The sequence below is a fragment of the Balearica regulorum genome, chromosome 15, assembly GCF_011004875.1.
Source record: "Balearica regulorum gibbericeps isolate bBalReg1 chromosome 15, bBalReg1.pri, whole genome shotgun sequence".
NCBI lineage: Eukaryota > Metazoa > Chordata > Aves > Gruiformes > Gruidae > Balearica > Balearica regulorum.
This window is the reverse complement of record NC_046198.1, coordinates 9888101-9913813: the sequence shown is the minus strand read 5'-3', so window position 1 is coordinate 9913813 and position 25713 is coordinate 9888101. Positions and strand designations below refer to the sequence as shown.

At 43.4% G+C, this 25713-nt stretch overlaps 1 long non-coding RNA gene across 1 annotated transcript in view; it reads right to left on the bottom strand.

The window, feature by feature from the left end:
* Positions 1 to 25713, bottom strand: part of LOC142604044 (uncharacterized) — a 66693-nt gene that overhangs the window by 28969 nt on the left and 12011 nt on the right. Inside the window, exon 2 of the long non-coding RNA XR_012837937.1 lies at positions 22428 to 22557. This is a non-coding gene — a long non-coding RNA (uncharacterized LOC142604044). The remainder of the gene's footprint in view (positions 1 to 22427; positions 22558 to 25713) is intronic.

Here is a 25713-nt window from a genome sequence, read left to right as displayed (position 1 = left end):
CCCTATGAGACTCATTTAAAGACTGCCTATTATTAAAGACTCACTAAAACCCTTAAACACTTGAGATAAAACGATACCTAAGTGGGATTCTCATTATGTTGAGAAACACGAATAACTGCCTTGTTGCCTTCAGAGGGATTTAACTGCTGCTTATGGAAGACCGCACATGGGTCACTGCTCATCGTCTGGACAGGGGTAACTTGCTGTGACCAGAACGTGAGTGACTTCTGCTCCAAAGCAGGCCAAGGATGGACCATTGGCCAATGACCACAGTCACTTGTGCATTAACGTGGTCATGCTTAAACACTTCAATGTTTGCAAAGACATAACAAAAAGACCAAGACGAATCTCTGGCCTCTTGAGAACTGCTTGGTTTCCTACACTCCAAGAGTCAGACTTGGCTTGATCACCTACCTGATCTCAGAGACCTGAAACTATGGGTCACCAATTGATTTGGATTTTATTCTCTTATAGCTCAGAAAGATTTCCCCTGCATTGGCTGGACAAGAGCCTCTTCATCATGCCAGTTGGATCAATTGAATCCTGCTGATAATGCTGCATTCTTTGTTACTTCCTCTACTCTTTACATCTCTGTGTAAAGAAAATGTGAAATAGGATCCTCTCAGGATATTGGGGGAAAAAGTAAGATATCCAGTATTAATATGCTTAGACGTTATCTCAGCATCTCAGTGGGGATTATCTTCACCTGATTCTTAATTTAGTACTTTAATACTTTTCCAGATCAGGTTACATAATTAATAAATCCTACGCGTTACTGAGAATTTTATTGTGCTGAAGAACATCACAATAAAACAGTCATCTTCTTCTAAAATATAAGTCCTTCTAATAAAAACACCACCCTTCAGTAGAAAAATACTATTCATATAACCTGTGTAGGATTGTTAAATACATGTTGCCTTTCCAAAGATAGTTGGGGTCATTAATAGCATCTATGCAATCCCAGAATATAGGGCAAAAGCAGGTAGTAACTGACTTTTGATTTTCAGAACACACAGCATACATCTGAATTTAAAAAACAACAAAAAATTAAAGGCAATATTTCATAAGGAAACCAATACCATTACTGATATTCAAGGGAAACTGAGACTCACTTAGCAGAAAGCCAGCGGCCAAGATCACATGAGTGTGTATTTTTGTTCCCCAGGCAAATACTAGATACTTTATGTATTTCTCCATCATGAAAGGACTATACTTTGGATGGGGCAGGTTGTATTTCATACAGGTTGTGATGCACTCAATAAGACTGTTGTTTCTGTAACAAATCTGCGAGAAATCTTCCTCCTCACAGAGTGATCCCTGGCGCTTTGTCTTGGGTCTGTCCTCCAGCCACCATCATGGCCAAGGGTGGCTTGGGTTGGGTTTGAATCCATAACTAACTGCTTTATGGGGCTTTGCATCACCTGGGCATCTGTAACTGCATTACCTGCATCTGGTAACTTTGCCCAAAGACAGGCTGTAAAACTTTTCCTTCCCTCTGTCCTTCTCCTATAGTATGTTTGTTACCTGCTCTTACAATCTTTAAACTTTATTTTTGCTTTGGCCACCTGCTTTGTTAACATTGCATCTATGGATAGCACATGCAGGGTTAAAAACAATGACAACTCTTATAACAAAGGGATAAATTATTGCAAATCATCATGGATTGCACCAGTGTTTGCAAAGGTGCTTATAAATAGTTTATAATATGTTAATCAGAGATGAAGAGATGTTTTAATAAATAGTTAATCAGTGATGGCTGTCTGTATACATTTATAAAGTTACAGCACTGTCTCTATCGCTTTTCACCTTTCTGGTGTTTACTGATCTCCAGGACTAAGTAGGAATATGTTGAGTTTTAATTTATACCATTTATCTACCACATTAAAACATCTCTTTCCATTTATTAACAGTTTATTAAAAAATCCTGGTATGAGATGCATTTCCTCTTGCTCCTGCTCTCTTCACAACAAAACTAAGGGTGCACTTTGCCTTTCTTGCTTCACATTCCAGTTACAACAAAAATCAGTGACTTCTGATCATGCATTTGTGCCACCACCTTTCTAAAATGGCTCTCTGTGTTAGCAACACTTGAAATAAACTGGCAGCTTTTTGCCAAAGATTGATTGGTACCAGCACACAGTTAATTGGTGAGACGGTAGTCACTCAGCCGATCAATTCAAGTTCGGGCTATTTGTCTTATTTTTTAAGAGATAATGGGTTCTATTGTATACCCAGGGCAGGACGGCTCATCTGTGCGCTATGTACTGAACTCCTGCCATAACAAGGCACATTTTGAGGCAATGCCAGAATAGCATAGTGAGGTTACAGGCATGCCCGGTTTTTGAGTATTTGCCTAGTGTGATTATAATCTCTGAAATTAACTTCAGAGCCATCATGCTGCAGGGATCATTTAACAGACTTGCTGGCCTTTCTGGCCTTTGGAACCAGATACGAAGAGACAATTGCTCTTGGCAACAGATCACCCCACTGACGGCTGTGATCTTCAACCTCCCAGATGTACTAGGAGTAACTGAATGGGATTATGATGAAGTTAAATTGGCAGAGACTTGTTCTCTATTTCTTCTGAAGATGAAAATGAAAATAGCCCAGCCTGGCATCGCCCTGCACAATAACCTGAATCAATAGATAGATAGTTTTCCACTCCTGCAATCTAGAAATGTTTGTTTTGCTCAGACAGACAACGCTGGAAAGCTACTGATGGTGACAGTTGACAAACCCAACATATTTTCTATGGCTGTTTTTTCCCTGGTATTATTCCCCTCAGGTAGTGCTTTCACACATTATCTATGTCCTACAGATTTCGCTGGTCTCCATCAGGAGCTATTCTGAGCCTCACAACTCATGCCTCATGAGTTGTACAGGTTGCCTTTCTGGGGTAGAACACACCACCCTCTCACCTCTGCAAACACACCTTCCAGTTCCATCACAGATGAAGTGTTGATCTGTTTTGATCCCTTGATCCCCATCCCCTTTTTATTAATATTGCAAAAATGTCTCATTTCAGAACCAGAACGACTGGGCATGCTGTAGCTGAGAGTTTTCTTTTACCTTGGAACATGTGCATGTAGCTCTTCGTGGTATCAGTGGGAGGTTTGAATACATATTTAATATCAAAGGCTTATATTAAAAAAAAAAAAGACTGGTGATTCTTGCTGCCCAGCTTTGAGGCACATGAAAGGAACTGATTTTGAAGCCACGCTGAGCTCTGAGAATCAGGCCAGCAAGTTACACACCCAAAACACTTGTTTATTTTTAAAAACCCAGCTGAAACATGGCAAAAAGCTTTTAGGGACGCAAGTATGCAAAATATTTGTTATCTATGTAATGTTTGTAATGGCAGTCCTCTGCTTTCCCTAATTTCTTCACAATTTACATATAAACGAGACATCGTATCGCTGGGTAGTTTTATTTCTCCAAAACACTGTCAAGTATGTTGACAAAGTTTTGAGGCTCTTAAATTAAATATTTTCACTAAACACATCATTCGTCACTTGGTTTAAGAAGGAACTGATTTAAAGATATGGTGAGTGCTTTGCGGGCAGCAGCACAGCAGAGCTAAACCCCAGGAGGTTCCCACTGTGGCTTACTGGCCTGCCTGAGAAAGCCACAGTCACCTTTCTCCACAGCTTCCTCCAATGTGAGATGCTGACAGCAGAGCTTTCCCTGTGATCCAGTAATCTGTACAGAAGTGCTGTGGAGTCTCACGCACGGAAGGCAAAACTACTTTCGGGTCCTGTGAAGTTTCAAGGGGAACCCATCCCCAGGGCCAGTTCTGCCCACATCACATGAAACCTAGGCTCTGCAACTGGCAGCTCCAGAAGACAAGTTTGTCAGCTGCAGCAATGGTTTAGGCTAATTTAAAGTCATTTAGCATCTATTGCTCAGTGTTCAGCAATAAATTTTGCCATTTAGATGCTACTTAACTAACACAGGAAAAAATCCCTAATTTTGCTACATCTAAAATAAATCTTTGAGGCAACTTATGTGGGATGAAAGAACTCACGTAGGACAAAAGACTTTTTTAATGGCTGCAGATCTAATCCTTTCATATTATCCCTCTCATTTACCTGTTGCTTGTTGCTAAGGGCGTGGGCAGGGAAAAGGCTGGTGAGGGGCTACGTGTTAGTGCTGCTAATTGTTTGGTGCATCTTTATTAGCTGTGTCTCTCTGGCTCTCTGGTGTGCTTGTTACTATTGCTGAAATCAATCCTCTCTATTTGAAGTAGGGTTATTGCTGATCCTCTTCCATCTTACTGAGATCATGGGTCATGGGCACAGAACCTCCCTGGGTCCACATGAGAGGGGAGTACCAGCTCTGGGGATAGTCCTTCTTCATGTAAGATGGAACAGATGGAGACCATGCAAAGGAATTACAGTCTGCCAGCACATCCCTACACAGATGAGTACAGAAAATCCCTGCGTAGTGCCTAGTTGCAGAAGAAAGACTGTCAGATAATGTTCATGCTTTGAAGAGATCCTAGAATCAGAACACAACCAGCAGGATTTGCATTTTAGGCTTTGTTTTGATGCAAAGAACGTGCATCCAAGCATATGGTTAGTCACCAAACCTTTCTGAGGCCTCCACAGGCAGAAGGAACAAAGAAGCATGGGATCCATTAAAAGCAAATGATGGGAGAAAAGCAGTCAGTTGCGGTATTAATAAAGCATTGCTTGCCATCAAAGCTGGATTATTTCAACAGCTAATCAGCTTCAGAGCATAAAGAGACTCTGGAGCAAGCATGATTGATGACTGAAATTCTACTAGCACTGTTGTAATGAGAAGAGATATCTGTAATCCTTTCTGTGGCATTACCCTAAAACTCAGAGGCACTGGAACATGCTTGGACAGATTGCAAGTATGAGTCCGAGAAACATACTTATCTCTGCAGACCTAAGGATACTTTTTTGTATGACCTACAGTTTTTCAAAAGCATGAGTAATCCTCCAAAGCAATCTCTGGCCGGCAAGACTAAATCTCAGGAATGGGTGCTGAATGGGGAGATGTTTTAAAAATTCACATAGAGTATCTGAATTAGTCAGTGCCTGTGTAGTTCAGAAATCCTGCCCACCTTAATGAGATCTGGCAGTTTTTGCCTAACTTCTGCCATCTGTAACTCAAGCATCTCATCTAAGCCAGCTAGCTACAGGCTTCCACAGAAGCTGATACAGATCATCATTTCCTGAAGGAGACCCAACCCACCAGTCTTGGACACCTTCAGGGGTCAAATTAATTACTCCACGGACCTACTTCTCTCTGCAAACACTCTAGAAGGAGCCTTGCGGATAGGCTTTAACTAGGCACCTACAGCTGGTGAGATGGACCCGTCCAGGGTATCATGGCTCTGACAGGCAAGTCCTAGTGAACACAGATGCTACCTCCTGGGACATGACTTTCCCCCTGCACTGGAAGATGCTTTTCCATAGCAGGAAGCCAGTGAAGGCGATTTGCAGTAGGACATGGCTGATATTCAGAGGTGTGTGCCACACTTCTGACTCTGAGATGTGGCAGGAGTGTGGGGCTGGGAGTGAGGGATTTGCAAGTTCACATCCTACAGCACCTGCCTTTACTGCATGGGAGTTGGAGCCTGGAGGCACAGGATAAGGAAAAAAAAATGTTGTGGGCAAGAGGAGGGGCCAAAAACTTGGAGTCAAAGCAGATTCCAAACTTTGCTCTTTCTAAATCAGCAATATCCTAATATATCTTTGTTGGCTCTATCTTCCTGGCAGCTTTTCATGCCTATTTCTTGCTACTTAGAGGTTTTTTATTCATATTTGTATTCGAATCACTTACATGCTTCCCTTTATCATGTCTAAATTTCCTTCTGAATTTCACAGAATGGTAGCTATATTCAAACCAGAGAGGCACAAAAAAGAGTGCCAGAATGCACACATAAGGCCAGTTGCTGATGGATTCAAGCTGATTTATTACCCATTGCCAGATTTGGAGGTTCAAAATTATGTTAAAAACAATTTACAGTGACACTTAGAGCCGTGAAAGAGAAATCAGGGATGCTCTGCCAAATCTGCGTACCATCTTCTATCATTTATCAGTCTGGTCCAGTGAATCATCTAACTTAATTCACTGCCTTTATAAAGACAACTATTATTTTAAGGTCTAAATGCCACATCCGTATAAAAGTGATATACCCATATTTCAATGCTGGTCTGGCATGGATAAGTAATACTAGGAGGACTAGCTTCTCCACTGGTTTTACCAGGCCACACCATCATCTTCCATTGGTTTGGCATATGAACTGTAAATAAATTAGATCAGTATACATAATATTTAGAGAAGGAGTGTGAAGCTGGAAGCCACTGCAAATGAAGCAGAAATACATACCAAACTAGAAAGTGTTTTTCCAGCCAGCCTGGTAGGAGATAATGCATACACATATTAATTAATTGTGACTGTAGGCACCAAGCTATAACACAAGTGCTGGAATAGCTCAAAGCATTCACAGCTAAGCTTCCTTGGGCACAGACATTTCCCTCTTCACTGAAGTTTTGACAGGGAGGGAAGAGGAAGCATCTAATTTTATGCAAACAAGGACTCTGAAATATTTCACTAGTGTTTGTTGTTTCATTACTGTGGATATATAGCAAAGAATTGTCAAATCCAGACCTCTTAAAATCCAGATTTAAAATAGTCTTATTTCTTGCATGATTATGGTTCCTGGGTGCCTCATTGAGAAGCAGCACCCTTGTGCTCAGTGCTGTACAATACCTAGCAGTTTGTTGCAGACACAGTACTGCATATTTGATCCACAGTAATCATGAAGAGGTTCTGGTGAGTGCTGGGTATTGAGCACATACAAGGCAAAGCAATCCTTTCCCTGAAGATTTTATGGTCTAAATAGAAAAAATAAAGAAGGAAACATAGAAGACATGTCCCAAAGGGACAGTGAGTTAGCAGAACCAGAAGCAAAAACACATTCAAAATATCCCTGCCCCTTAAAAACACAACTCCTCTGTTCCCTCAGATATGTAAGTCTCCATCCACATCGACAAGGAAAAGCTTACTTTACTGACATTTGTAATAAGTATTTTGTTACATATTTTTGCCAAATGCTAGATCTGCTTGTAGAAGTGACAGATAAAAATGCCAACTGTTTTGAAAGGACTGGATTTGCTCTTCCCATCCAAAAGCCAAAAGCCAAAAGCCAAGGTGCAAACAAATATCACCTGGATTTCTTGACAACACTGAAGCTAGAATATGGCATTCTTTGTGGGGACCCATGTGCTCCGCCACCCCCAAAGCCTAAGATGAGGGCTCCTGTTTATTCCTTGGGGTTTGCTACAAAGGCTCCATTCCAGCTCCTATTGCAATCATGGGAGGGATTCCTAGGCATGCGGAAAGGAATTGTACCAGACCTCACAAGGATTAAGCTGCCATTGTACTCCTGCAGAAGAAGAAAATATACAATAGTCTGCCAATGTTTTCCACCTGTTCATTACATCTTGACTAGCTTTGAGAGCTTGCCAGGTATGCATTAACCAACTAGTTGGGATTACCTTGCAATACTGTCTTTACGTCCCTTTAGTTGCTAAAGGGAATAGCTAGAGAATGCCAAATATGAATTCAGTGCTATTTAGCAAGTCTCTGGCAAGAGCTTAAGGGCGTCAATGCAAAGCTGAGCTCAGGGCAAAGGCAGGTTTTGTAAGTGTATATATTTATGAGTATTTTACATGTCCCCCTATAGATACACAACATTCATTTTAAAAGGATTCACCTCTTTTGGAAAATCTCCAAACACTGCATGCCACCTTTCTAAAGAACCATGCCAATATAGCATATTACACTGTATTATAAGTAATCACTTTGGCTTGAAGTTCTGTGATTAATCACAAAGCAGTGGGTAAACTGCATGGCCAGATAAGCATTTTTAAAGTAGGTGTTTCATTGCAGCTAAAGCACAGCTGTCTTCGTAGATGAAGGTTTTCCCCTCCCCCATTATCCAGAGTGGTCTTGCAAAGTCCTTTGCAGTCCCTGAATGCAAAGGCTGGGATGGACTGACTGTCTTTGAGCCCTTTCAGGGATAAAGGATGAGAAGCGGAGAACTTACAGATTGGTCTTAGGAGTATTTGAAAGAGGTTATTATTGAGCTTCCTCCACCTTAAGACTTCAGGGAAAAGCCCTGTACAATAGGAGAGAAATGTTTTTGAGTGGCTGAAAAATGAAAAGTACCAAATTCTTCTAGATCACAAAGCCCAGGGGAAATTAGCTAACAGGAAACAAGTGGCCTGTGTTTGGCAACCTGAAGGCATGATACAGCTACTTAATATCCAGGAAGCTAATGTGCCATGTGCAGAAAATGTCCATAGTGTAATAGAGACAGCTCTGACCTTTCTCAGCAGGTCAGCAGAGCTCCTCTATGCAAGGGCTTAATCAAGTCATACGTAACTGTGGCCGACAGGAGCTCATGATCCACACACGTGATTCAGAGAAGACTCTCCTGCAAAGCACTTAGCACAGTTATCGCTCCCATTTGGCAAATGGTCAGGAATTACACTTGATTTGATGAGGTGCTGGGAGATAAATTTCCTGTCGCCTCTCAAGATAGATGTCATTGTACAGCAATCAGTGCCAGCGAGCAGATGCCGGGTGTGCTGCTAAACCACCAGCTTCGTGAGCAGTGCCTTCATGAGCAGCACTTGCTCGGAGATGAGCTGAAGGACATTTGCTAGGTATTTTGCCTGCTAATATTCTGCTGCACAGGGGCTACCCTTGGCTTAGGCTGACCGTGGGAGCAGCCTGCCTTGTAGTCAACCTGCATGGCCTGTGCTAGGTCTGCAGGACAGGGTCTTGGGAGCTGCTCTGTGTTTAGTCCCAGGAAGACTAATGAAATCACTGTACTGGAATGATACCTTGCAGAGAGATTTTTATTTCATCAGTTTTATCCCGGTGTTTCCTGTAGACAGATGAATGGTAGATGTCATGGGAACACACTCTATTTATATGATCCAAAAAACACCTAAACACCTCACATGCTAGCAAAAAACCTGAGTACCCAATTCATCTCCTTTCTGTCCCAAGACAGCTCCCCCAACATCTTGCACTTGGGACCAGCATTTGCAGCTTTTAACCTTTGGCACCTCAGCCACAATGTCGTGCAGACCTTTCTATCACAATGCTTTAAAGATGTGATACTTATTGAGGAATATCCTGCCTATTATTTCTGTACATTGTTCTTTGTGCATTAATTAATGTAATTCCACTAGAACAATTTTCAAAAGTCCAAAAGCCAGTGAGACTATTACTGAATTTAATGGAAATAGATTATTCTTGTATTATTTGTTCTATAGTAAAAATTTTGAATAATAATTTTTCTTTACTGAAAAACCTGTGTAGCACAGCTGATACTCATCTTTTCTATCAAAAGACTCCCCTTTGTCTTGCTGTATCTGTCAGCATTGCTGAGTATACCATCTTCTTCTATAGCATCCACTCTTTTGTGTTGTTACTTATTGAATTAGACATCCTGAAGGAAGACTGCTGTGTCAGATGAACACAGGATGTTGGGTGAGTGCTGGGATGGATGTCATGCTTGCTAAGATGACTAAATCATCTTGTCGAGGAACATTACAGGATAAAGTTGAAGTCACTTCTTAGGGAATGCAAGATGCTTTGTAATGCACTTCTGCAGGGCTAGAACTCCTTGTGTGCATTGTCTTTGTGCTTTCAGTTTGCACTTTCCTACAAGTCCACATGCCCTGTGGGCAAGGGGATTGCAAGGTGCAGGCTAGAGGCACAGAAGGGCTGTATGTTTGCACAGGTGATTAAATCCCAGAATCAAGACAGAAAGACTTCGTTTGATGTCATGACTGAGCTGATCTAATATCTCATTGCTGCCAAGGGAAGATCTAGCACCTTCCTCCTTTGCCTGCCCTGGTGCTCCTGAGACCTGGTTCAACTCACTAAACCAGCAGGAAACTTCACTGGCTTTTTCAGTGAAGGGGCTGATCTGCAGCAGAGGCAGGAGCCTACAGGCAGCCCTGGGGGACGAGAATGGGGACAGAGGGAGCACCAGAACTGCCCCTTTCAACAACAGTGAGCCCTGAGATCACTTTGACAGTACAACTCGGCCAAACTCCAGCTGCAGTCAGCCCCATGGAACGAATTCAGTGATCTAGAAGCCTTTAAATGGATATCAGCAACCATGTATAATATCCTTAGTGTGCTTGCTACTAAGTCACATTTGTGCACTTATATATGCAGTAAGGTTTTCCCCGCTAATAATCTAAGGTGATAATTTGCATATGCTGTTGGTTATGTCTTTAAAATATAATGAGGGTAATAAAAGCAAAAGTCTTGCCTGGAATGTTAAATTAATAGTTATCTGTCTCTCCTGTAGCCTGCATGTGCTTTCCTCATTTGGGCAGAATTAAAGCTACACCATTTAAGGAATCTCCAGATGTAAATGGATCAGAAAGTAATAGTCATTTATTTCCCAGCAGCTGACAGTTCTTTCTCCCCCACACCAGTGACAAGCAGTGATTTGTAGTAGGGATTACACTCTGCTCCTTGCAAGTGGTGGCAAACAACATGATGTTGTGTTATTGCCCTCCTGCAATAATGCAAGGACATGTTTAAATTGATCTCTGTTCACTCCCATTTTGGGAAAGTGCTTGAGCCAATCCTGCAGAAGCCAGCAAAGCTGCCTGACTGCAGACTGACATGTTCCTACTAAAAGAATTTATGCTGTAGACATGAATACATTTTGCTAATGGAGATTATCCTTAAACATGAGTAAAATTGTAGTATATCTGAGTGCAGGCCAGCGTGTATAGCCATCACTGACCGAGCTGTTCGGGGGAAATCACTCATCATATGCCTCTTCAAAGTACTTTACCTGGTTACCTCTGTTAGCAGTAGTATATTGCTCTTCATTCGTGAAGAGAATTAGATTTATGAGAGAGGTGTGCCAGAGACAAATTGGAGACTGTACTGTCTCGCCAGGCATCAGTGTCCAGCCATCATCAGACAGCAAAATAGTTCAGAGTATCTAATGAACAAAAACAGTCTACCAAAACTCAGCTCTCCAGTTTCACAGGCAGAGGAGAGGATGTCTCCCAGTACCATTCCTTGCCATGGTGCTTCTCCTTTGCTCTAGCATAGCTTTCGGTTCCTGGTGGAGCAGAGATCTGCAGGACGAGGGGCTGCCTGGGAGGATGGCTGCGAGAAAGCGCAGATCTGGCAGCCTGGTAATGTAGGCTCTTGCCTGCCAAGCACGGGGTTGTGAGGGCGGCTCTAGTCGTGTGACACTGTGACAACACTGGCACAAGCTAACGACCCTCAGTCCTGCCCCTGTCATACAGCCTAATGCTGGCATTCCCAGAGCCCTGGGCAGCTCTGGACAGCCCTGGTTTTGGAAGTGTACTCCCTATCAGGCAATGGGCTGCAGCTGCATTGAAATGGGTCTGGAGGAGGTAGGGGTTTGGTGCTCACAAGGAACTGACACGGCTGAGTCAGATGTAAAGACGGGCAACCGACAGGGAATCCTTCTTGTATCGTGGGATCGTTGCAATGCATCCTTCATAGCACAAGACAGGACCCTGCTAGAAGGAGTGATGGGCAGGAAAGCAGAGTGCTGGCTGCTTCTCCAGTGGGGGTTGTCTGCTAAAATCCAGCAGAGGAAAGATGGAGAGGACACAAGTTAACAATAGTTAAAACAGGCCGGGCCAGGCAGGCTGCCTGCTATGACAGAGCCTTGGATCTGAGGCCAACGCGCAGCTGAGCAGGCACAGCTCCAGCCACCAAAAAGCCAAACAAAGCAATGGCAAAACGTGCACGTCTGTGAGGCTGTGGTGCATCTGTGAGAGCAGAGATGAAACTGGAGCATAGGAGCTGGCAGGCAGCTCTCCCACACTGATGCGGATGGGACTAGAAAGAGGGGAACACAGGGCCTCCATCACTGCCTTGCCTAATGGAGAAGAGTCAAAAGAAGCAATGTGTCTGAGCAATAGGCCAGGAGAGCATCATCCTGCAGGCTGGGCACAGCCATGAGGGAAAGGAAAGAGGGTGGAAACCAGCTGCTGAGAGCCCATTGCAAAGGATTTGATGTGAGAAGCCCTTTGAGAAGAGACACTGGAGGGTCAGCGTGGGTGTGCACAACCGGTCAGCCAGCTGGAGCTGCAGAATTGCTGGAAATGGTTGTCTTTGAGATCATCTGAACTTTAGATACATGGTTTGCCCACCTGTTATTATTCAGCATGTTACATAAATAGGCACAAAAGACACAAGAAGAGAGGAAGAAGAGGAGCGGACACGGTTTAAAGCTACCTTTTCTCAGTCTCTTGAGCTGTGAGTTCCTATACCTGCCACAGAAATGCTTGTGACACCGCTTTCTGCAAATCTGTGGGGTTTTTCTGTGTCCTCAGTCACTGCAACATGGTGGCTCTGGTCCTCAGTTGGATAAATAAGATGTGTTTTTGTTGTAGCAGCTTGCAAGGGATAACACTGGCAAGATCAGAAATGGAAGAGTATGTAACGACCCGACATGCTGCCTCTCCTCCAAGCATTAAGCCTAGGACCAGCACTAACATGTGTGAACTAGCCACAGCAGACCTAGATTTCACAGATTTTGTGAAATTCCGGCACCAAGCATCAAACAGCACTAAGTTAGTCCCAGGCACTGATACAACAACGCACAGCAAAATGCAAGAATGTTTTACAGTGGGACAAAAAGAAAGAAAACAAAAGCTGAACAGGCCTTTATTTGCCTTCCTCTCCCTTCCAGGAATCAAGCAAATAAAGGATTTTATATGACATTAAATTTTTTTTCTTAAAAGAATAGATTGAGGGACTATTTATGTTTAATTATCCAGCTTAAATGAAGAAAAAAGCAGAAAAGTTGCTAATGCTGCAATCTATATGTTTCAGTATTCATTGGGTGCTTTGGGGGGTACAGTGAGTATCTCTGTGCTTGTTTTACGATGAGTCTCTCTTCTTGCATCTGTCCCATCTTGCCAAGGTTTCATTCTGCACTTCTCACGGCAGGGGACTTGCTGATTACTCTCCTCTAATTGAGTTTGGGTAATGAAAGTCACTAAAAATCTCTTTCATGTCGTATGTTGTCATATATCTCATTAAACTATTAGATTTGTTTTAGACCCTTTAAAAAAGAGGCCGGGGGGGGGGGGGGGAAGAAAGGAAAAAAAAGAACAATGTGCTAATATTTTTGAAATGTTTCCAGAGAAACTGCACAGCGTAATTACAGCTGCTTTTGCATTATTTAACCTGCCTACACACCCTTGGGGCTTCGAAGAGAGAAAGTCAGACAAGATCCTGAAGAGCTGTTTTGTCACACACAGTTGTGTGTGGGATCAGGTTACTGAAGGTGTTGGAGATTTTTGAAATATTCACAAATGCAAGTTTTCCTGGGTTAGTTCAAGGTTGCCTGGGTACAAGACAGTGTCAACACCAAAATCAGACCAGACTGGGACTACTCTAAAGGGATGTTATATCGTGCTATCCCCTTAGCACTTTACTGTTTGCTTTCACTAGCTCACCTTTTTAAGCACATTTTACATCTTTCTGTGCTTGTATTTCATTTGTAATAATACTATTTACTACAGTAACTGCTATATCAAGTGAAGAAACCCCCTCTTTTTTAAGGAGAAAAGATACTACATCTCTGTATGGATTTTGCTGATGCTCGCAGCCCCTCACAGCAGCCCACTAAGGTATTCATCACCACTCAGACCTGCACTCTCACTTGGCTGGAGAATGGCACAGTTGGTGTCCATGTCTAGACAGCGACCTGCTTGGGTTGCAGGTACGGGCACAGGCTGGAGCAGGGAAGCTCAGTGCTAAAAGTTGCACTTGTCGGTCCTTGCACGTCCAGAACTGCTGTAAAATTATTTGCAGTTGAGATCATGGCAGAGACCTGCATCCTAAATCTCTTCTGAGCCTAGCTTTGCTAGCTGCAAAGTAGGGATGTAAGACTCATCACTAACCAGAAAAGGTTTTGAACAAGCTTACAGCCAACACTGGCCCTTTGCTTTGAAAAGATCACGTTCACGGGTGTGTTGTGCCGATCTGTTGTAATGAACTCCAGAGACACGGCAGTGTTAATGCACGGTAATGCTCCTTTTGGTACACAGTACCCCAGCAGGTAGAAGCAGGAGCATGAATATTTGAAATGTAACTTTCCCTAATATCACCCCATTTACTTTATGTCAGACTGTGTTTATCTTCCACTGCTCACATTTAAATGTCAGAGTATCAGCATGTCTAAATTCCTCTTTTCACAGATGGAAACTGTCGATTTTTAAACACAAAAGGCACCCGGGAATGTGATATACATATTACCCTGGCACAGAGTTTAACATTTAAAGCCTGTTCTTTAAGAACCTGCTTTAGGATAAAGCCAATCACTTCAATAAAATGATGATTTACTGTTCTATAGCTCCTGGATCCTAAAGAAACCATAAGTACTTTGCAAAGGATAAAACCAGCATAGATCAGGCTCTAAATAATATTAATTAATGTGCAAGATAATGGAGGACTAAAAGTTCATGCTTGCCATGTACCTCAGGGTCTTCCTGGCACTGGCAGTGCAAGACAATGAAGTGGAGGAGGGCTCAGGCAGAGCCCGGGGGCTTGGCCCTTTGCACTCCTGCTTTTCTCCTTTAAAGATCCGACCATCCTCTTGGATTCTGCAGTGTGGAGGTGGGTGCTGTGGAGGCCAGCACCCAGTGGTGCAAGCCCACACGTGCTCCCGATGAGCTGGTATGGCACTGCCCACTGGAAGTCCCTGCAGAGCCCAGCAAGGACACCCACAATGTGGCAAAGTGAGATCCAGAAGTGCTTCACAGACACACTTGGGGTGTGTGTGGAGTATTCAAGTCCTCCACAATTTTAGGCTATGATTTTGGGAAATGTTTTTAAGGTTGAGACTCAGAGACACTTGTTGGAATTTGGGCACCTGATCTTGACTCTCATGGCTGCCCCATGCATCTACAGTGTCTTGTCTCTCCCTCAGGAGTCCTTCAGTCTGGGAGAGTCAAAAGAAGCTGCTCCAAGTCAGACTCCAACCAATGCAAGAACTGGACTTTAGGACCTGTTTTCAGGATGTTTCTATAGTTTTTGGACCTCAGCTAGAGATATGATGATTAAAAAAATAAAGGCTCAGTAAATGAACAGATATTTCAGAAAATCAGAGTCTGCTTTGAGCATTTTGTGAAAGATGAAAGCAATTTTGCTGTTTGTGTCCCAAAATTTTGTGTGCCTTTTGGGTGATGATGGCTGGTTATTAAAGCAGGTGAATTTGAATACAAATCTGATGACAGGAGGAGGGGGACAAGGGAGCTCAGGGACATTATTTTATAAGGCGAAATGTGCCTTAGCTGAATATTCTGCACTTGGTTGGCTCTTCACTTTACAGGGTTTGGGACATAAAAACAACATTTGCCATTTTGGTGTGTCATGGGGCAAAGCTAGAACCCATGTAAACTAGAATAACCATGGTGGAGAAATTGGTTCCATGTACTTTTGACCCTCGATACACTCCAGTGGGCTTGGATCCTTCCTTGCAAAGAAGCAGATTCCAGGGATGCTCTTCTACCACAATCACACCAAAAATCTCTGAGCCATTAAAAGCCAACACTGAAAGGAACAAGGTTTCACTGGTTTGGACATCAGGTAGAAATCTATATGTATTCTTTTAATTTGTGTATTACCTCCCTCTCTTCTTCAGAAAAACATGCCTCTCTCTCATGGTGGGAGAATCTCTCTCTTGCTTTCACTTATGGAGCCCTGGAGATATCTCCACCAATTACTGTGTTATTAGCTCTTTTAAAGGACAAAAACAAATGGGCAATTGAGGTTTGATTGCACTACAGAATGGTCTCTTTTCCTCTGTTTATTTTTGTCAGCTACATCTAGGTAATATATTCCAGGAAATGAGACAGTGGTGCTATCTGGGGGCAAGTTTAGCTTAGATAGGTCTGCACAGGCTTTTTGTCTCAGCTCTATGGATACCCTCTGGAGTTTCATACTCAGCCCTGCCGCGGCTGCCTGACTTGCCCTTGCTTTCATCTCTGCCAAATTCATTGCAAAGCTGTATTGAGAAAATGCAGTTTCACAAGGTGTGGGAAAAGGGTTGCTCATGTGCAAGAGTGGAGAAAAGGTCTGGGCTCAGTCCTAAGCTCTTTGCATTATATTGAGCAAATTGCTTCAGAGTCTCTCTCAGCAGCATGGCTCCTATCGTGACTGCTCCTCTGCACCCATCAACCCCAACCAACCCAAGGAAAGGGTTTCCATCCCCCTATTCTGCTTTTGTAGAGGGCTCTAAGTTTTTATATAGGCTGGAGGGAGGCTGAGTCTAGCAAGGCTCATGCAAACAAGCAGGCATTAAAGGTAGGACTGGCACGATTCATCCCTTACAGACATGTATTCTAATCCAGTATGCTGCATTTTCCACTGATCCCTGAAAAGCATTCCCGTAACCTTTCCTTGATGTCTGTGTGGCACAAGTAGCTACTCAATTAAATCACAATGAAATGGTTGTTTGATACCCTTCATTAGAACAAAGCTATTTGGCAGGAAAAGGTGAAGAATGGGTAAAATAGTCTACTAATTGCATTACATTTCATCCTCCAGCACTGTAACCTCCCCCTTATAATTACAATAACTCTGAGCTAGAGGTTTTGTGGGATGAATGGGTTGAGGAGTAGAGAGTATAATACTGCTTAGGAAGCAGTAACTTTGTTATAGTGGGAACAGGAGAAGGGCTGGGTAGGACATATGCCCAGGATGGCACTGTGTCGCTGAAATGCGGTTGTCAGCACAAGTGCAGAGCTCTGCCTGCACGCAGCTGCGGCGACCAGATGCTATGTAAGCTGATTTGCTGTGTAATTTTATGGATCATCTTTAAAATATGGCTGTTGGGCAATGATAAGCCTACAACTTTATCTGCAAAAGAGAGTTGTTATTTATCTAGATTGATTGGATTATAAAGTCAGGACCTTTAATTAAAGAGTACTGTAATCCAAAATCAAAATAATACAAGTTGATGCCCAGCACAGGGAGTGGGTCTTCCTTAAAGCAGCTGGGCTCTGTCTGCTACCAAAGTCCATTCATGCTGTTAACAGCTTCCATCCAACTGACTGGATTTTTAATAAAATCTATGATATCGAATTCACCAGCTCACATTTATGTATGCTCAGCAGATGGCTTTATGAAGAGGTGATAGCAGCTATTCCACAATTTCCAAGCATCCCATTGGACATCACCTCAAAAAGGTGTTTTCCCCCCTCCAAGTGCTTTGATGTGCAGTGCAGTGGGAGCAGCGTCTATTCATGTCCCTGCAATGGCTTGTCTGGAGGGTGCAACTTAAAAGAGCAAAATCGACTGCTGCCCGTTGGGAGTGCTCCAGCCCGGTGCAGAGCTGTCTGCCAGCGGCTCACACTCTGTCCCAACACAGGCAAATTTCACAGGGGGAGAATAGCAAATCCTTGACCCCCCCTGAGCCTCACACTGGGATTTGAAAGCTGGACTGCTAGTGTTCACAGCAAAGCAAACCATTGCCTTGCTTTTAAAATGAGGAATATAATGTATTTTTGAAACTCCCTTCTCTTTTTTGAGTGGCTGGAATATTTTAGCCAGTTTCTTTCCTCTTTTTTTTTTTTTTAATTTAAATGTTACAGAGGAAATTTCAAGCTGATTAGTTAGAGTCTGGTAAAGTAATAAGGTGATTTAGAATAGTGTATGAAAGCAGAATTCCCAAATCAGCGGCAGTTGCGTGGCTGCTGAACCACTCCAAGGTCCCAGGATGGGCGGGAGGTTCACCGTGCCCTTGGCTGAACAGGCAGGAAAAGGTCAGGGACTTCGCTGCGGAGGCGAGAAGCAATTTGGGCTGAGGTCACTGCAAGAAGCTTTAGTTTCTCCTGAGCAACAGGCAATGCAAAAAAACCGCAATGAGTGCCCACAAAGGCCGGCTGATCCTGGTGGAACAAATAAAGCCCCAAACCTCTTTTGCAAGATGAAGGCATCATGCAGCCAGGGACTGCAAATGAGTCTGCCACTTTTCTTGTCAGGTTGCAATCCTTCTCTTTCCTCCCCTTCTATTTCCTCCCCTCCCCAGCACTAAAATTTGTTTGCTTTTCCTTCTTTTCACTGTTTTTTGTAGGTCCAGGCTCAGGCAGGGAGTGTGCTGCCTTCCAGATGCTAAAATGGATTACTGGATTAACTCCTCCATTGACTGTTCAGCCTCGCAGAGGCTGGAGGTCAGGGAAGTTATTAATTCACAGTTTGCTCATTTCGAAGGGGCTGGAGCTGTTGACTTAGCAGATTCATTGGGATCTTGCAGCCATATTACAGCGTGCATTTCTGTAGGCAATAAATCAATATACATCTTTTGATGTCTCTTGTTATCAAATGAAAAAGAAACATATGCCATATTATAGATATGTACACATGTCAAAGGAAAAAATGCAGTGTGTGTTAGATGCTCCAGCCTTTCCAGCAGCACGGTGCTAGCTTTGAGACTCATGCCTGCGGGCCAGGTGACCATGGTATTGCCAGCGACAGAGATAAGCCCTTGGCTATGTGTGACACCCTGCGAGGCAGCGCTCCCACCCAGGGGCCCATGGGGAGGCGAGCGGCAGTCCCGACACCTGCCTGGGTGCTGGCCGCGCACTTGGCGCTGGCAGCCGTTCCCTGCAACAGTGACAAGCCAAAAGGGCGGTGCAGAGCCCCTGACCATGATAAACACAACAACGGCACATTGGGTAGGTGGGAAGCCAGCTGGCTAGGCACAGGAGGCAAAGCATTAAAGGTTTTAAGCAGCAGTGATGGTGCTAAGGCAATCTAAGCAGAAGGACAAGCCCAGCTGTGCTGGCTTGGAAAAAAATGGGTTTCCCAAGCCCCTGTAACCTGCAGCATGGCCATGCAGCACAGCAGCTGCCCTCAGCCCTCGTGTGCTCCCCAGGACTCTGAAATGGCCCATGAGTACGCACGTGTCCCAAGCTGCCCTCACCAAACTCTGAAAGGAGATATGGACAGGCAGCAAAGGTGGTTACTCCGAGCAGCGCAAAGGGCCAGCATTTCCCTGCAAAAATCATACACCTCAGAAATCATGCACAGAGGGAGTCTTTGCTGGCACGTCATCTCAACAAAGGGAACATGAATGCAGTGATGTTTTCTTCTGCATCCAGATGAACCAGTGCCTGGCCATCACCAGCCTTTGCTGGGCATCACCAGCTTTTAGCCTGCTCCAGCACAATGAGGTGCGCCAGGTCCAACCCTGTTTAAGGAGCTGCCCGGAGCTGTGCTGGTTTGCGGCTGACCGATAAGCAGAGGCATGTGGAGGGGGCACAGCTGCCTCCTCCTGTTGCAGGTGGGACCATGACATGGCAGAGCAGTGCGAGGAGTAAACCATTCCCTGGGGAAGTTCAGATAACAAGAAACCCTTTGAATCACATGGATTATGACAGCTTGATTACAACTTATTAGTGCTGGCAAAGCAAGAAAACTACGCCATTTTACACTGCATTTCCTCCTCTGGAGGAGGAGGGATAATACACACTCTGAAATGTGTCTTCATGGAATAAAATTCTTCAGCATTTCTAATTGACAATACTTATTTCATTGCTAGGAAACACTAACAAATAACTCTCTTTTCATAGCTGCAGATAGGCATATTCTTGTGGAAGGCAGATTTTTTTGAAGATGAAATAGCTTCAGATGTAGCCTTTTGGCTTTCAAGTTGCTGGGATGGACAATATTCCCTGGAGACAATAGAAGGAGTTTCTGTGCTTTAGAAGGAGTTTTTGGCTTTAACATGAGCTTTATTCTGCAAGGAAGATGTTTTTTATTGCTGTACAATCCAGAGCATAAGAGCTGATCTGTTCTTATAAGCATATGAATAAAGAAGCCCCACCTAAGGCAACTTCTGGCCTCTCGAAGGCAAAACACTCAGCAGATAAAGATCCAGATACCTTTGAACGAAACCAGTGGCTTTCTGATTTCTACTCATGCTATGAAGAATAGTGATATGATGGAAATTTGATGCCTTGGAGATACGAGTGTCCAAAGAGGCAGAGATGGCAGGAGGGTTGGCTCAGCTTGGGCAGGCAGCCTCAAAGCCCGAGCCTCACCAGCTAGCAGAGTGAGCTGAGCCTTTGAAGCAGAGCCAGGCCTTTTGCAAGAGCAGGGTTTAACAGTGATTTTTTTCTGTTTCCATTGGGCTACAAATTGTACATGACCTTACTGACTGAGAAGTGCTTTGGTTTCAGTAAATTAACATCTATTGGCTGCTCATCTGCGCTTGAAATGCAAATTCCTATTAGTAAAATATACCATCATATGCTTAGTTAACAATAAAAATAGGGATTTTTGACTTGTTCTCTGTCCTCAGTCTAGACAGATTGTTAAATATCATTTTTTATTTTTATATTTCTAGTATTACTTATGTGGCAACGTGAATCAACTGGCTATAAATAAATCAAGATGGAAATCAGAAGTGTAATTCTAACCATCAGAGGCGTGAGGCTCAAGAACAGCCTTTTAATGTGATTAATGAAACAAAAATCTAACTAGTTTGAAGATGGAAGTTGATAAATATAAAAGAATGATGTGATATACTTGCATATGGAGCATCCTGGGAGTGTCCTTTCGAGCTGGTGCTACTCTGTAATCAATAAAAACATAATTTGTGCAATATGTTCAGGGAACCCACTTGATATGGCTTTTTTATAAAGGGAATTCTGCACAAGAGCGTAAGAAACATCCTGCAATGCTTGGTCTAGCCTAGGGCTCTGGCAAAATGGGGCAAGTAGCAGTCTCCTGGGAGGAAGAGTGATTGATGTATTTCATGTGGGCATTTGTCCTGCTGTGTTTCTTTCTGAGCCACCTAAAACTGAGACATCTCATGAGAATTAGTGCTGAGTATGGACAAAATCTGGATAATATAACCTGACTTGGGCACCCTTTGAAAATCTATTTGTCTATTAGTAATCCTCAGGCAACGGGTTTTGGCCAGAGAGCTAATCCCTAATAAGGATTTAAGGTTGCAAACTGAGTTGGTACATCCCTACACTAATGTTCCCCTCTCGATGTTATTTGCCAGCATGGAGCTTTTTCTTGAGAGAGATACTGAGGTGTAGAAGGATGTAATAACATTTTGGATTTGCAATCAAATTTTTGAAAGCTTTACTTTGCCCATGAACATCCATAGGCTATGGACTGGTTATAGTCAGGGGCACAAGTTGTGAAAATATCTGCATCTCTGGGACACCTCCAGACCTCTCCACCAACCATGGAGGGTGTTGCAGGAAAAACAGCCTCTCCTTCTGGAGCTGTTGGTAGGGTCAGTGCCAGGAGGAAATAACAGCTCGTTAGCAGTCAAGCAGAATTGAGAGAACCCATTTAACCCTTTCTGTGCATCAAGGCAGAGACATGAGGAGATGAGACAGGGAGCGTCAGGGCCTCTGATAAGATGCTGGCAGAGGATGGGTGGTAGGGGGAAGAAAAAGTGTAGCAGGTAGGATTTGGGTCACAGTTTGAGGTCCAGACATGGTACTGAGTAACCAATAAAAAAGAGTCTAAAGAGTTAAAAAACCTCTTTCTTACCTGTACCTGATAAATAAAATAAAATTTCCAACTCAGAGATGATCCAAGACCATTTTCCAATAAGAAATAAACCTAGGGCTTAGAAAATGCACACACACAAAGCAGATGAAACTTAAAAGCATTTTCTCAGCATAGTAGTTTAAAAAAAGGTGACCTTTAAAGAAAGCCAGTGAGAGTTCATTTGCAGTAAAAAATAAATAAAAAAACTCAGTTGGGTTAATCCAAAAAGCTCTGCCTCCCAGACACTCTTCTGCCATAGTTTAGTACTTTTTTTAATAGGTGTTTCAGCATTAGGATTTAAAAATTCATTTTCTTTTCATGCTGGAATAAATGGCAGTCAAGGGTTGAAACGTCCTCTCCTTTCCCATCCTCCCCTCTCGATGGAGCATAGCCAGAGGTAGCGGCTGCTCTCTGTCCTTTCCTTGCACATCACTTACATCCAGATGAAGTTTAAGCTCTCTTTGGCATCCAGGTGGCAAAAGCAAAGAGGTGGAACATTTCCCTCTCTTCACTCTCCCAAAGGTCAGCTTCAGAGCTGAGAAAAGTGCCTTAATTGTGTACAGGACTTTTTTAATTGGCAAAAAATGCCTTTGCCAGGGTGCTGCCAACCTGGAGCTTTGCTACACACATGGCAGTGCTCTAAGCCGATGCTGGAGCATTGCAGAAAGATGTTTCCTTCCTGGGCAAGTTCTCTGATGTCCGTGGTGAAGCTTTAGCTCCTCCCCTTTAGGAGACCCACTCTTGGTGCCCACGTACATCTGCCATTTATGTGTTTCACAGTCCTTCAAACAGTGGGATAAAGAAAATGTAAACCACAGACATTTGGCACAGACCTTTGAGATACTTGTAGCCACGAAGGTCTCTGTCCCCTGCTCTGAGCAGTTGCTCCTGCAGCGGGGGAGCCCGGCTGTTCTGGTGTGAGTGTTGCATCCTCCGGAGGACAAGACCAAGAACATTTATCTCCTGTGGGAAAACATGAGCAGCATGGACCAAAACTGTTGTCAAATGACTGCTTTCAAAGTCTCTGAGGCAGTGGTCAGTCTGTCTGCCTCTCCCCTGATATAAAGCACATTTGTGTTTAAAAGGACAATGGCTAAATTAAAATGCCAGACTGAACAATTAAGCTATTATCTTTACAAATAATACACAGGATGTCCTTGCCTTTAAAAGATCAGGACCGAATGATATTTATTTTATTTTTTTCAGTGTTGTCAATTCACGCACCTTGAATTTCTTCACATAAAGCATCAGCTGCTGGTGGCATGTCAAGTGGTGATGGTGTCATTATTAAAAAATAACTGAGTGGTGAAAAGTACAATGCATCTCCATGTGAGGGACCAGGCTGGGAATAAGGCTCTCATGCATTACCTGCTGGCATCCCTGTAGGTAAGGCCTGACAAACCAGAGTAAATCTGGAATACTCCTGGTGTGATCCAAGGAATTACATCAGGGAAAACTCAGCAGGAGATGAGGGAGGTGCCATCTACAACATAGCTGTGAACACAGCTCCTGCTCCCATGTGTATACCAGCACTGCCAGGGCTGGCACACCTATACAGAGGGAGCATACCCTCACTCTAAGTGCTGACTGGCACTGCAGCCTGCATAGTCTTTAAATATGATTGTCCTTGATGCCTGTTACAAGTTTTATTAATTTTAAAAGCTTTCTGATCTCTTCCAGTTAAGCTTTAATTACTGTTCTTCACTTCCAGCCCCTAGAAAGATCAAAACCAGTTTAGAGGAAGAGGCTTTTTATTCCTTACCAACCCTGCCCCCTGTCTTCACTGGGGATTGTATTTCTTCACTTTGCACATCCATGAGATCATTAAGTATAAAGCAGCAGTCAGCTAGCAACATCTACAGAACCGTATTCCCATTGCCTGTGGCAGGATGCCAAACACAGTAAATATGACTTGTGCAGTTGGTCTTTTGAGATTTTACAGTTTCTAGCTGGAGGGGGAAAAGAACAAAAGAGACCAGCTGGTGCGATTACTCTTGTTTTCAATTGCTAGTTTATGCAAGAGGCAGGTACATGGATATGCTTTAGACCCTTCCTATTTGGTGTGAAGGCCACTGCCACCTTCATCTTACAACAGCAAGAAGTGGCCAAAAGATGTCTCACGTTGGGGAACTCATTGGTTGCTTCATTTGAAATGCAGAATAGCTTTTAAAGGGTCAGATTTCTTCCCTCAGTGCCCAGTGGCTCTGACATTTGGCTTTCTCTTTGCATCTTCTTACAACCACCCATACATTTGTCAGCTCTACAGAAGGTGACTGCAGTGTGTTGTAGATCACCAAGAGCCACGTGTGAGAACTCACCCATGCGCAACATGACGGTCACTCCTGTGTGCACCAGAGGTAGGCTGATATTTGCCTTGCTGACCTGACCTGCCAAGCTGATCTTCAGCTCTGGCTGTGGTGTTTAAAGCCTAAGGAGTAAAAACTAAATCTAACAACTTCCCATATTCCTAAACAAGCCCTTTGCTGTCCAAGGGGCTGGAGAACTGAGACGCTGCTGTACAGCACCAGTTCTGAACGGACTAACCCAGCAGGTCTCCCAGTACTTGGCAATGACATGGCTACCACACCAAAGGGCAACAGTTCCTAACATCTGCATGCACAAAACTGGGGAATAGGATTTTTCAATGTAGCAGGCCCAATTTACACTGATCTCTATGAGAGTGAGGTACCTAGCTACTTTTAAGTCTGATCCATGCTGCCCTTTGTGGGAATAAAATGGTATTTCCTATAATTGGATATAATCAGGGACGCTGGGGACTCTTACGTCACACTTTGGACATGAAGGGATCCCTGCTAGAGGACCAATGGATATCCATCACCCCTCCATCCTCCTTACTAAGGTTGGAAAGTAAAATACGAACAGCAAGACACTGTTATTCCCAAGAGTGATTTCTACAGTGACTTGTCTGGGATTCAGAAATCTTTCACTCTGTTCTCCAGCTGCTGTAAGATCTCTTGACAAGGATTCACAACTCTTTTCTCTAGGTTTCACCTCAGTCCAACAACAACTGCAGTAAAGAGAAAAACAAACAAGCTGAGAAGTGTGCTGAGCAAATGCGGGGGAAATATTTTTATACAGAAACTCTAAGCAGTTTTGCAGAGCTCTTTTCAAGTGCATTTACTGAAATTTCCCCAGAGCCTTCCTAATGTAAGTACCGTTGGAAAGATCCTAACTAAGAGAAACAGCTCCTGCTGAGTGATAGTCCATAGCTTTATTAGTGGAGATCAAAGAGAATAAAACAATTACTATAATTTCCAAGGAACAGTTTTTCCAGGGGCACAGGAGATGAAGGCTCTAAAAATGGGTCCATGTGTGCTTAAGTAATGGGTAGGCATTTTGGTCTTTAATTTTTTTGCTGGCAGAGGGAGTCACCTATTCTGGGATATACTAATGCAAATATGAAGTAACTTTTTTTTGCTTCCATAGAGTGCCCACAGGTTTAAAGCTGTGTGCATGGAATAACTGTGTGACCCCATGGATCTTACAATGGCCTAAAGGATGCCGGACACAGACTGCCACCCAGCAGCGGGACTCAGGTACCTTACAGTCCGGTGGGGGACAGGACATCTTCACCCTCACGTGTCCCTGGATGAGGTCTGATTCAATCTTGTGCTCATTTTTGGTGTCCCAAGAGACAAATCCTAATGAATCAAATGCTCCCACTGTGTATTTGCAGGTGAGCATCCAGGCTGGTGGTGAGAGCTGTGGCTGACATGTGCTCTGGAAATCAGGCTGTGTTACCCTCCAAAGATGCACAGGGGATGATTCCCAAACTTGCCCTGCTCTTGTCTCAGCGGATGACCCTACAGTTGGTCTGTGCATAGAAGCTTCTCTCCAGTGAAACAATTGTCCTTTAGCCTACTACATCGTAACATGTGATTTAGAGATGATTCATCCCTTTTATTTGAGCCTGGACTTGGCTATTATCTTGCATTTCAGCCAAATATTATTAGGAATGTTGATGTGTCTACACAGGGACATTTTCTCCAAAATTAATCTAAGAACTTTTAAAATGAATGAGCATATGTAAAATATTTCTTTGGAACAAAAATGGATTTAATTTAGTTTATCCTAATGCACTTTGGAAACAAATCACAA